Raw genomic sequence first — 11,488 nt, 5'->3', positions numbered from 1 at the left:
GGGGAAGGAGGAAAACCTTTCATGGTGACAAGCAAGGTAGGCTATTTCCAGCAGTTAACAAGAATATCTGAGGAAAAGTGGGGGGTGGGGTGGGGTGGGGGGGAGAAATAACATGGGGAAATAGTTTTACTTTGTGTAATGACTCATCCATTCCCAGTCTCTATTCAAGCCTAAGTTAATTGTATCCAGTTTGCAAATTAATTCCAATTCAGCAGTCTCTCGTTGGAGTCTGTTTTTGAAGCTTTTTTGTTGAAGGATAGCTACCCTCAGGTCTGTAATCGAGTGACCAGAGAGATTGAAGTGTTCTCCAACTGGTTTTTGAATGTTATAATTCTTGATGTCTGATTTGTGTCCATTCATTCTTTTACGTAGAGACTGTCCAGTTTGACCAATGTACATGGCAGAGGGGCATTGCTGGCACATGATGGCATATATCACATTGGTAGATGTGCAGGTGAACGAGCCTCTGATAGTGTGGCTGATGTCATTAGGCCCTATGATGGTGTCCCCTGAATAGATATGTGGACAGAGTTGGCAACGGGCTTTGTTGCAAGGACAGGTTCCTGGGTTAGTAGTTCTGTTGTGTGGTGTGTTATTGCTGGTGAGTATTTGCTTCAGATTGGGGGGGCTGTCTGTAAGCAAGGACTGGCCTGTCTCCCAAGATCTGTGAGAGTGATGGGTCATCCTTCAGGATAGGTTGTAGATCCTTGATGATGCGTTGGAGAGGTTTTAGTTGGGGGCTGAAGGTGATGGCTAGTGGCGTTCTGTTATTTTCTTTGTTGGGCCTGTCCTGTAGTAGGTGACTTCTGGGTACTCTTCTGGCTCTGTCAGTCTGTTTCTTCACTTCAGCAGGTGGGTATTGTAGTTGTAAGAATGCTTGATAGAGATCTTGTAGGTGTTTGTCTCTGTCTGAGGGTTTGGAGCAAACACGGTTGCATCGTAGAGCTTGGCTGTAGACAATGGATCGTGTGGTGTGGTCTGGATGAAAGCTGGAGGCATGTAGGTAGGAATAGCTGTCAGTAGGTTTCTGGTATAGAGTGGTGTTTATGTGACCATTGCATATTAGCACCATAGTGTCCAGGAAGTGGATCTCTTTTGTGGACTGGTCCAGGCTGAGGTTGATGGTGGGATGGAAATTGTTGAAATCCTGGTGGAATTCCTCAAGAGCTTCTTTTCCAGGGGTCCAGATGATGAAGATGTCATCAATGTAGCGCAAGTAGAGTAGGGGCATTAGGAGACGAGAGCTGAGGAAGCGTTGTTCTAAGTCAGCCATAAAAATGTTGGCATACTGTGGGGCCATGTGGGTACCCATCGCAGTGCCGCTGACTTGAAGGTATACATTGTCCCCAAATGTGAAATAGTTATGGGTGAGGACAAAGTCACAAAGTTCAGCCACCAGGTTAGCTGTGACATTATCGGGGATACTGTTCCTGACAGCTTGTAGTCCATCTTTGTGTGGAATGTTGGTGTAGAGGGCTTCTACATCCATGGTGGCTAGGATGGTGTTTTTAGGAAGATCACCAATGGACTGTAGTTTCCTCAGGAAGTCAGTGGTGTCTCGAAGATAGCTGGGAGTGCTGGTAACGTAGGGCCTGAGGAGGGAGTCTACATAGCCAGACAATCCTGCTGTCAGGGTGCCAATGCCTGAGATGATGGGGCGTCCAGGATTTCCAGGTTTATGGATCTTAGGTAGCAGATAGAATACCCCAGGTCGGGGTTCTAGGGGTGTGTCTGTGTGGATTTGTGCTTGTGCTTTTTCAGGGAGTTTCTTGAGCAAATGCTGTAGTTTCTTTTGGTAACTCTCAGTGGGATCAGAGGGTAATGGCTTGTAGAAAGTGGTGTTGGAGAGCTGCCTGGTAGCCTCTTGTTCATACTCCGACCTATTCATAATGACGACAGCACCTCCTTTGTCAGCCTTTTTGATTATGATGTCAGAGTTGTTTCTGAGGCTGTGGATGGCATTGTGTTCTGCATGGCTGAGGTTATGGGGCAAGCGAGGCTGCTTTTCCCCAATTTCAGCTCGTGCACGTCGGAGGAAGCACTCTATGTAGAAGTCCAGGCTGCTGTTTCGACCTTCAGGAGGAGTCCACCCAGAATCCTTCTTTTTGTAGTGTTGGTAGGAAGGTCTCTGTGGGTTAATATGTTGGTCAGAGGTGTGCTGGAAATATTCCTTGAGTCGGAGACGTCGAAAATAGGATTCTAGGTCACCACAGAACTGTATCATGTTCGTGGGGGTGGAGGGGCAAAAGGAGAGGCCCCGAGATAGGACAGATTCTTCTGCTGGGTATAGTTTGGGTATAGTATATCTTCTGCTTCTAAGAGTATAGTTGGATAGATTAACAATATTGCTGGGTGAGTTATGGGAACCACTGTTGTGGCCCCTTGTGGCATGTAGTAGTTTAGATAGCTTAGTGTCCTTTTTCTTTTGTAGAGAAGCAAAGTGTGTGTTGTAAATGGCTTGTCTAGTTTTTGTAAAGTCCAGCCACGAGGAAGTTTGTGTGAAACCTGTATTCTATGAGGTATTTTTAATTATGTTACCTAAGGACTTCCCCCACCCCTTCCCAACTTTTGGTTTAATAAGAAATATCCAAAGTCCAAACCATGGAATGCATGTGTAATACCAGAAATAAAATGTTAAAGTTGAGAGTTCTTTCTAGGCAGTTATTTCCACACTACCTATGCAAGACCTCATGGTAATATACTGCATATACCCAGGATTTCCAATGGGGTAGGGGAAGGAATTTGTGTGGAGACACAGGCTACTCATGTAGATGGCCCTAGTTTACTGTGGATCCCTTGGATCCCCTGGTTTTGAGACTGGACTTCTTGAATCATCTGTGGAGGTAGGGACTCTTCATGAAAGAAACTGGAACCTCCACTTCATAGAATCTTCCTCTTTCAAGGCCCCATTCTGCAGGAAAATCCAAGGGGGGCATGACTTGATTTTAAACATCAGCTAATTGTTAGAAGAAACAACCCAATTATATATTTCAGAGTAGCAGCCGTGTTAGTCTGTATCCGCAAAAAGAAAAGGAGTACTTGTGGCACCTTAGAGGCTAACAAATTTATTTGAGCATAAGCTTTTGTGAGCTACAGCTCACTTCATTTGATGAAGTGAGCTATAGCTCACGAAAGCTTATTCTCAGATAAATTTGTTAGCCTCTAAGGTGCCACAAGTAACCCTATTATATGCCACTAGATGTCAGAAAAACTACATGATTCAGCTGAAAATTAAAACAGAGCTTTGATTTTTTGCACTTGCATAACCCTTTGAACAGATCCCAAAGAAAACAATTAAAAGGTTTTATTTTTTGCACAAAATAGCATATTAAATATAGTCTGATTCTTCTCTCACTTATACCAGAGTAATTCAGAAGTAACTCCCTGTCAGTAGAGTTACACCAGTTTGGTGAAAAGTGAATCAGGCCCTCTGGCTGCAGAGTCATAGTTTATCAAACTGTTCTTTGTTTCTTCAGCACAGGATCCTTTTTTCCTCCCTTCCAGATTTCTCTGGAAAAAGCTGTTTTTTGAAAATTTTCACAAAAATTCTAGTGACGTGTCTGTGAAAAGTGGTTGAATATAAATCACTTCAGTGGATGTGAAAACCAGAGTGTGGCGTGGATTGCTTTGCATCTGAAGTAGACACACTTGGCTTGATTCTGCTATAAGCAGGAGTAAATTCACTGAACTGTAGTGCAGTGGAGTTACCCTAATGTTTAGATGCTGATTATGTCACCTACAAATTTGCATCAAGCTCTATCAAATAGCAATTAGTCCGCCAATTATGCTAGCCTACAATAGTGCTTTTAATTTAATAAAAGGGTAACAAGGTTGTGGCCTGCCCTAAAGAAGTTAACAGGGGGCTTGTCTCCCACCTGCAGAGGGCTCCCAGAGCAAGCTAGTCTTGCTAACCCCTGACAGAACACAGATACAGCCTTACGATCAAGGATTGACACCCACATGGAGAAATTCTTCAAAAACAAGCAAATTATTTATTTACCAGAAATCGATAATAATACAGAGAGTTTAATAAAGCGAGAAAAGATACATAGGATTTAATGAAACACAACAGAATGACATTTAAGAATTATATAATAAAGCGGTGCAGCAAAATAAAAGACACAGGTTATATGGAATATTCCTGTATCACATCTAGAGGATACAATAATTACAAGGTAATTACATTTAAATGATGTTACACCATTCTTTGAGCGGGGGTCAACCAGTCACAGAATGGGGTGAGGTAGATCTCACTCAAAAGCAGGCATCCGGCTTTAGTGACGGCCACACCCAGGCATACCTTAACAGGGAATAATAAAATCCGACTTACACTCACACCAAAATCCCTCTGATTCGTCTAAAGGTCCTTCTCCTCTGATGGATAGGCCGACACCGGAGATGGTGATTGGTGTTGTCTCCTCGATCTCCGGGAAGTTGCTGCCACAGTGGGTGGTTACAGCTGCAGCTGCCGTTTACCTTAGGCTGTCTGCCTCGGAGGTTTAGGATGGGGAGGCTTTTGGAAGCTCCTAGCTGCTTCTTCAGGTGCTGCTGCTTCCAGGGAGCTGTTTCTTCAGGTAGTTGTTGCTGGTTGTTATTGTAGACAGGTCGCTGCTCTGAAGGCCATTGCCAAGGCAATCTCAGCGTTCTGGTGCTGGTGCTGCTGCTGCTGCTTTTCCAGAATCTTCTTAAGATGCTGCTGCAGTTGTCTCAGCCGCTGCTGTTCTGGCTGCTTCTGGTCTTTACAAGCCCCCCAAAGCCCCACACTTAAGCCTGCTGGCTGTTGGCCTTATATACCAGTTGCTCTCTCAGGATCAGCTCCTCTCAGCCAAATCAGCTTCCAGCTTTTCTAGCTCCTCCCCTGACATCATATCTATTTTTAGCTAGCTAAGCTCCTCCTTCTGGCTCCATCTTGGATTCTAGAAGTTTCCATGCTCTAAATTTAAACTATGTCATAGGTGCTGACTCTCTGAAAAAAATGGTGGGTGCTGAGCTCTTTTGCGGTGTCAGGAGGTGCTGTGGGGGGAGGAAGGGAGGAGCAAAGGCACAGTATGCTCGGGGGAGGGGTGAACTGGCAGGGAAGGGGTGAGGGTGGAGCAGGGGTGGGGCATTGGGGGAACGGTTGGAGCGGGGGCCAGGCCTGGGCGGAGCCAGGAGGAATACCCCCCAGCAGATTAGAAACTCAGCACTTATGAAATATATCATCCCCATCTCCGTCATTTTGATCTGCCATGTTGGATTTTATTAATTTTTAACTATCATTAATTTCTACTTATTTAAAGCCTTAATCTTAAAATTAATTAGTATTTTATGCAAATCAAAGTGTCCTGATACTGTCACCACCTTAATTATGTCAATTGGGAAAAGTGAATTTTATGGTGTTTTAAACCCCTCTGAGGTTTTTCTGCAAGCCTTTATTTAAGGTGCTGCAAGGTATCAGAACATTCAAAGCAAAATCTCTCGTGATGGTTGCTTCAGTATAAAATTACTTTGAGAGCAAGGCCTTTATTGTTTGATTTTGTGACTTTATCACCAATGCCTGAAAGCTGATTATACTTGTATGTGATCACAATGGAGTTACTCCAGATTTACCTAAGATCAGAATGTGTCCTGCTCCCCAAAATATCATTTTTTAAAAATGAACAAGTTGTTCTTTACTGCTACTGTTGTTTTGTTTGCATCACTGAGCTAGCAGCAGATTTTAGTATTTTATAGCTGGTTGTAATTCATTAAGAAAATGGGTTATCAGAATTATGCTTACATGCTGTAAATAATATTAATAGGGCAGGTCTTTGCTTTTTGGACAAAGACATACTTTGAAAATTTCCTTTAAACTTCTGAATTTGTAAAACTAAAAATCCTCTGGAACCATAACCACTACTGGCAACAGTACAAAAGTTCATGTTCAGTGTATTGATTTTATAGGCACATGCACACACCTCCCTCTGGGAAACAGTCACATTCCACAGAAAAAAGAATATGGGTTGTCAGACATGAAGATTTCTGAAGTGATTCCATATTAAATGCTTGATGATTATTAGGGATGAGTGCAGTATTCCATATTTTGAATTCAGACTATGTCCTTTGACATCAACATTGCCAGGAAAATGTGCGGGATGAAAGAAGACCAAAAATAGGAGGTTTGCAGAAGTAAAAATATAACAGTATTCAAATTACTCAGGGTCTAGAATTTCTAAAAAAGAAAAGGAGTACTTGTGGCACCTTAGAGACTAACAAATTTATTAGAGCATAAGCTTTCGTGAGCTACAGCTCACTTCATCGGATGCATCCGATGAAGTGAGCTGTAGCTCACGAAAGCTTATGCTCTAATAAATTTGTTAGTCTCTAAGGTGCCACAAGTACTCCTTTTCTTTTTGCGAATACAGACTAACACGGCTGCTACTCTGAAACCTAGAATTTCTAAGTTCACTATTGTTTTTCACTGTTATCTGTGCATTACTGTGCATGACTCTCAGCAGCAATATTGAAAATGAAGCTGAACAAAAGTGGGGTTGAATACAGGTTATGTTGTTTCAAAAAGTAAGAAAGATTTTATTTCCACACAGTGCTGGTAATAATAGCCAATAAAAAATAGCATTCACACATGCAGTCAAATGAACTAATTCTTCACATAATTGTATTATTTTGAGCTACCATCAGTTTCAATATTGCCTAATCTGTAAAGTCAAAAATCATGAGTGAAGCCCCCCACCCAAAACCATGAGATTGGCTTAAAATTATGATTTTTTAAAAAATTGTGGTATCTTTATTTGCCTTCTGGGTTGTTTTTTTTTTGAGCCCTTAGGGCTCATCTTTTCAAGCTTTTCTCTGTAACCATGAGGACTTTTGGGTGATTTTTTTTCCAAATGAAAGCTGAGATTCTCGAGTAATCACATGACTCCAGGAGCTGGGGATTTAAGAAAGGCATCAAATATTGCAAGACTTTTGATATAATCACAAATTGGCAACACTGCATATTATAAGCCTTTACCAATAAAGAAGAGAAGCTGCGTATCCTTGTATAATACACAAAAGATATTGTCATTGTTATTACTATTGTTTCTTTCTTTTATTTTTAAAATCACTGATACAGCATCATAAATTAACATGGCATATACAAACAATAAATAATATCCTCTGCCTAAAGAGTTTACAATCTAATTGTCCCTATTGCATTCTGTGTTGTACAGCTGCCCAGAGGTCTCTGACAGCCTGAAGTCATCATGAGTGGTGGTGCTAGCCCATTTGGGGCCCTAAGCAGGAATATCCCCTCTCCAGCACATAATAAAAAGTAAATAGGGGCCCCCTTGAGCTTTTTGGGGCCCTACTCAATGGCTTAATCTGTTTATGCCTAGTACCAACTCTGTGCCCATGAAGCAGTATTCAAATCCTGGTTGAGGAACACTCCCAGAGTGAGTGCATAGCATATATGAAACTGGCAAACACATCCTCCTAGGAATATTTAGTCTGTAGCATTTTAGGTTAGACTCAGAACTGTCTTTCATTGTCACACTGTAGCTGTAATGTTGGAACCATGTAATATAGGCCTGATTCTATTCTGATTTTTGTGCATGGGACCACATCCATACTCCCTATATTCTGGTGCTGGGCAGAGGTCCAGTGTAAGTTAGAACTGCTTGGAAGTTACTCTGACTTCTGCACTGTTTCTCGTGGTCCTCTAAGGTTCTGAGAGGTGCAGAACGGCAAAAGTGTAGTGCATTCTGGCAATGCCCTTGACACATTCCCAATCTGCCTCATGTCCCACGGGTACATACAGGGCTGGTACAGAGCCCTTATGCCAGCTCTCCTCTAGCTGGGGAGGCTTACAGCACAGGATATATTCTATACTGGACCTCTGATTCTGTGTCCTTTAACTAGTCAGCCCCTTCCACTTTTCCAAGTGCTCATATAAGAGGTGCAAATTACAGTGCATAACTCCAGCTAGTACTCAAAGGGAAGTTTCTTTAAAGAAAAGAACATGAAGTTTAACATGCTTCACTTATTAACTTAGAGTTCATTATGGGCAAATCAAAACCAGAAATACACCATTCTTAAAAACCAAACCAAAATCCCACCATCCCTCAGTCCTTGTGACAGTCTGTGGGAAGGAGAACCTTTTTTATCTTTGCCATTACTGAATGAAATGGGACAAATCTGGCACCATCTTGGGCAGTGACAGGAACAGAACAGCAGGTCACAAAGTGGCAAGACAACCACTAAAACCTTACTTCTCAGAACTATTGTCAGTGGAGACCTTCCCCTCACACAGACATCTGGAGGCTTCCCCTGCCAATGTTTTATTTTCCTCCCCAGCTGCCAAGGATGACTCCACTTAACTGATCATTCTCATTCTGTTGATCACATTTCCTCTAGTACAAACAGACCAAGAATCTGACAATTCCCTTTTGCCTGCAGCTCAGGAGAGGAGGAGACTTACGGTCACTGTAGTTGGTTGATATTTTAATGATTTAAAATTATATGTCTCCTCAGTGTACTCTGGCCAGCTGAAGGCAAAGAGATAGCAACACCACTGACTGACCTTACAGTACAGGAGACCAGATGAGAATGCAAAAGAAATAACTAATATGAGCATTTGCAGTTTCCTATTCATTTTGATAAGAGTTTGCAGTTTTGCATGTGTGCCAATATGTGGTTCTATGAAAGGCTATAAATCAGCTGCACTTCCACACCTACTTAATGGATTCCAAAATGGTGTCTCTTAGCAGTAGGCAGGAACTGCAGGCTTCTGCTGAGCCCTCCAGGGGAAACTTAAAACATCTGGGAAATATTCCCCTAATGTAGTGTGGTGTTTAGATGCTGCTTGTAATTATTAGAACTGGGAGCACTGACTGTTGGGAGTCTGAAAGGACAGGAAATGAGGGAGGGGGAGTTGAGGAGGCTGAGTGAGAACTACTGAGGGTGCAGCAGCAGCTTTGTAAAGAGGTTTCCACTTTAAGAATAAAGGCCTGTTGAAGTTTGTTAGTACTTTGCCTGGTTGTTACAACATGTAGGTGAGTGCTCAGTTCTCTCTTTCTGTTGTGTAGGGTATGTGGTAAAATACCTTGTTCACCTCAGTAGGCTCAGTCCTCTTTAGCCTTGGAGACTCAGATTTGGGGCAAGGCGAATCCTTATAGGCAGCACAGGGTCCTGCTACTCCTCTCCTCAGTCAGTCCCTTGTGCTTGTTTTCCTTCCCTTCTGGGGAATGAGTGCAGCCTCCCTACTGGGAAGGTTTGGTGTCTTTCTGCAAACAGCCTACTGGTAACTTCCCTGCTCCCTCACTCTCCCCCTCCTACCACCCAGGGGAGGGTTTAAAAGGTCCAAGTAGTTGGAGTCAGCTGAACCTAATTAGTTCCCTAGCAATCCCTTTTCCAGCTGAACCTTATTGCCCCGTGGTTCTCTCTCCTCAGTGGATAGGGAGGGGCAATTTAATCCCCTGGGACTAATTACTACCCCCCTTTTGTAGCTGTTTGTCCTGGGTTTACCACAGGTAGTATAGGAGAACAAATGTGTTCTGAAATGTGTATCCTGTAGATGGTGGTTCTTACTCTGTCTCTATTTTAGGTGTCATTGAATGCATTTGGTATGATTGAAAACCCTTTCTGGGTTAATCCTTCAGTTTTCCCCTCATTTGGCTTTCTCTTCCTTAGTGGAAGGGTAGCTAGGGCACACACAACTACAATTCAGTCTCAAGTTTACCTCTGCTCTGCAAAGTTTGGGGTAGTTAGCTCACTTCTGTTATGAAGAAGTACTTACAGTGAGATTCAGACTCATAAAATTAAGTTTATAGTTGATTTTAGTCAGGCTGAAGAACTGTTCCCAGAGGATTTGAAGCTTTGTCACTTACTATTCTTGTGTCCCTCATTTTGGGTGTTTTAATCACATGATCTGTTCCACATTTGGGCCTGAAAAGGATGAAATGCTTGGGTACACTTAAGAATAAATTGTTCTGTCATTTTTCGCTCACCTTGCATCCGCAGTGCATGACTATTAAGTAAAAAAGAAAAGGAGTACTTGTGCATCCGATGAAGTGAGCTGTAGCTCACGAAAGCTTATGCCCAAATAAATTTGTTAGTCTCTAAGGTGACACAAGTACTCCTTTTCTCTTTTGCGAATACAGACTAACATGGCTGCTTTCAGAGTGCTACTCTGAAGACTATTAAGTAATTATAGAGAAAGACTAGGGGCTAATGCGGCTACCCTTGAAACACACCGTTATATCACATACGGATCAGGACATATCAGAGAATTTTATGTGTGATGCTCCGTACCTCATGGGAACACTCTACACCCCCATGTTCATCTTTATAAAACGATTGTGTGGTATCCAATGCAAAGTTTGTCATGTTGCATGTCTTTGGAAGGCTTATGATGCACAAAGCATGGTTGTTACAGTAATGTTTCAGTAATTGTTACAGTAATGTTAGTAAGGTTATAGGTTATAATTTCATGTATATAGTAATGAGGCTGAAAATGTATCCTCATGGCTTAAAGCAAGCCCATGCAAAAACTCTCCAAGAACAGAGAGGCAGTTCACACCTCGTCAGGGCATGGATGGGACAAACCCAGCCCAGCCTCACAGGAACAATGGACGCTCTCTTAGGCAGCAGCAAAAGAATCTGTTAGACCCCTCGAGAGTGTCACCCCTTCCTTTGGTCATTTTGGTACTGTGATGAGGTCATGTTCACCTGACTCTGAAGGGGGCGGGGGCAAAGACAAGAGGAAAGAAAGGACATGATAAAAGGGAGAGACATTTTGCAATGCTCGCTCTCTCCCACCTACGTCTACAGACACCACCAAGTGACTGAAATGCTGATTAAAGGGGAGAGCCTGTCTGAAAAGTAACTAGCCAGCCTGTGGTGAGAAGCATCTAAGTTTTTAAGGACACTGAAAATGTTAAGTTCAGCTTAGAATGCATTTTGCTTTTATTTCATTTGTCCAAATCTGACTTGTTATGCTTTGACTTATAATCACTTAAAATCTATCTTTATAGTTAATAAGTTTGTTCGTTTATTCTACCTGAAGCAGTGTGTTTGGTTGTCAGAGGCTCCCCTTGGGATAACAAGCCTGGTACACATCAATTTCTTTGTTAAATTGATGAACTCATAAGTTTGCAGCGTCTAGCAGGCATAACTGGACACTGCAAGACAGAGGTTCCTAAGGTTGTGTCTGGGACCGGAGATATTGGCTAGTGTCATTTGCTTGCAAGTAGCTGGTAGCACCTTACATGCCAGAGGCTGTGCATGAACAGCCCAGGAGTGGGGGTTCTCACAGCAGAGCAGGGTAAGGCTGGCTCCCAGAGTCAAAGATTGGAGTGGCCTAGTAGATCACCAGTCCAGACTACACCAGAGGGGAATGTCACAGTATGAAAACAAATGAGTTATCTGGTGGCCATTTAGCCCTGACTTCCCTCTAAAAGTGAAACCTTGTGTTCCATTGTTCTGGTGAGTTTTAGGTCTGCAGGACCCGACACAGGTACAAAGACGGATTAAA

The 11,488-nt window shown here is 42.7% G+C and overlaps 1 long non-coding RNA gene across 1 annotated transcript; it reads left to right on the top strand.

Moving 5' to 3' along the window:
* Positions 1-221: 221 nt before the first annotated feature.
* Positions 222-10,957, top strand: LOC122460044. Its single transcript, XR_006281090.1, has 3 exons — positions 222-231; positions 1,833-1,838; positions 10,632-10,957. It is a non-coding gene; the product is annotated as an uncharacterized LOC122460044 (long non-coding RNA).
* The last annotated feature ends 531 nt before the right edge of the window (positions 10,958-11,488 follow it).

This window comes from Dermochelys coriacea, chromosome 4 (assembly GCF_009764565.3).
Source record: "Dermochelys coriacea isolate rDerCor1 chromosome 4, rDerCor1.pri.v4, whole genome shotgun sequence".
In the NCBI taxonomy this organism is placed as follows: domain Eukaryota; kingdom Metazoa; phylum Chordata; order Testudines; family Dermochelyidae; genus Dermochelys; species Dermochelys coriacea.
This window is presented reverse-complemented; position numbering and strand designations above follow the sequence as displayed.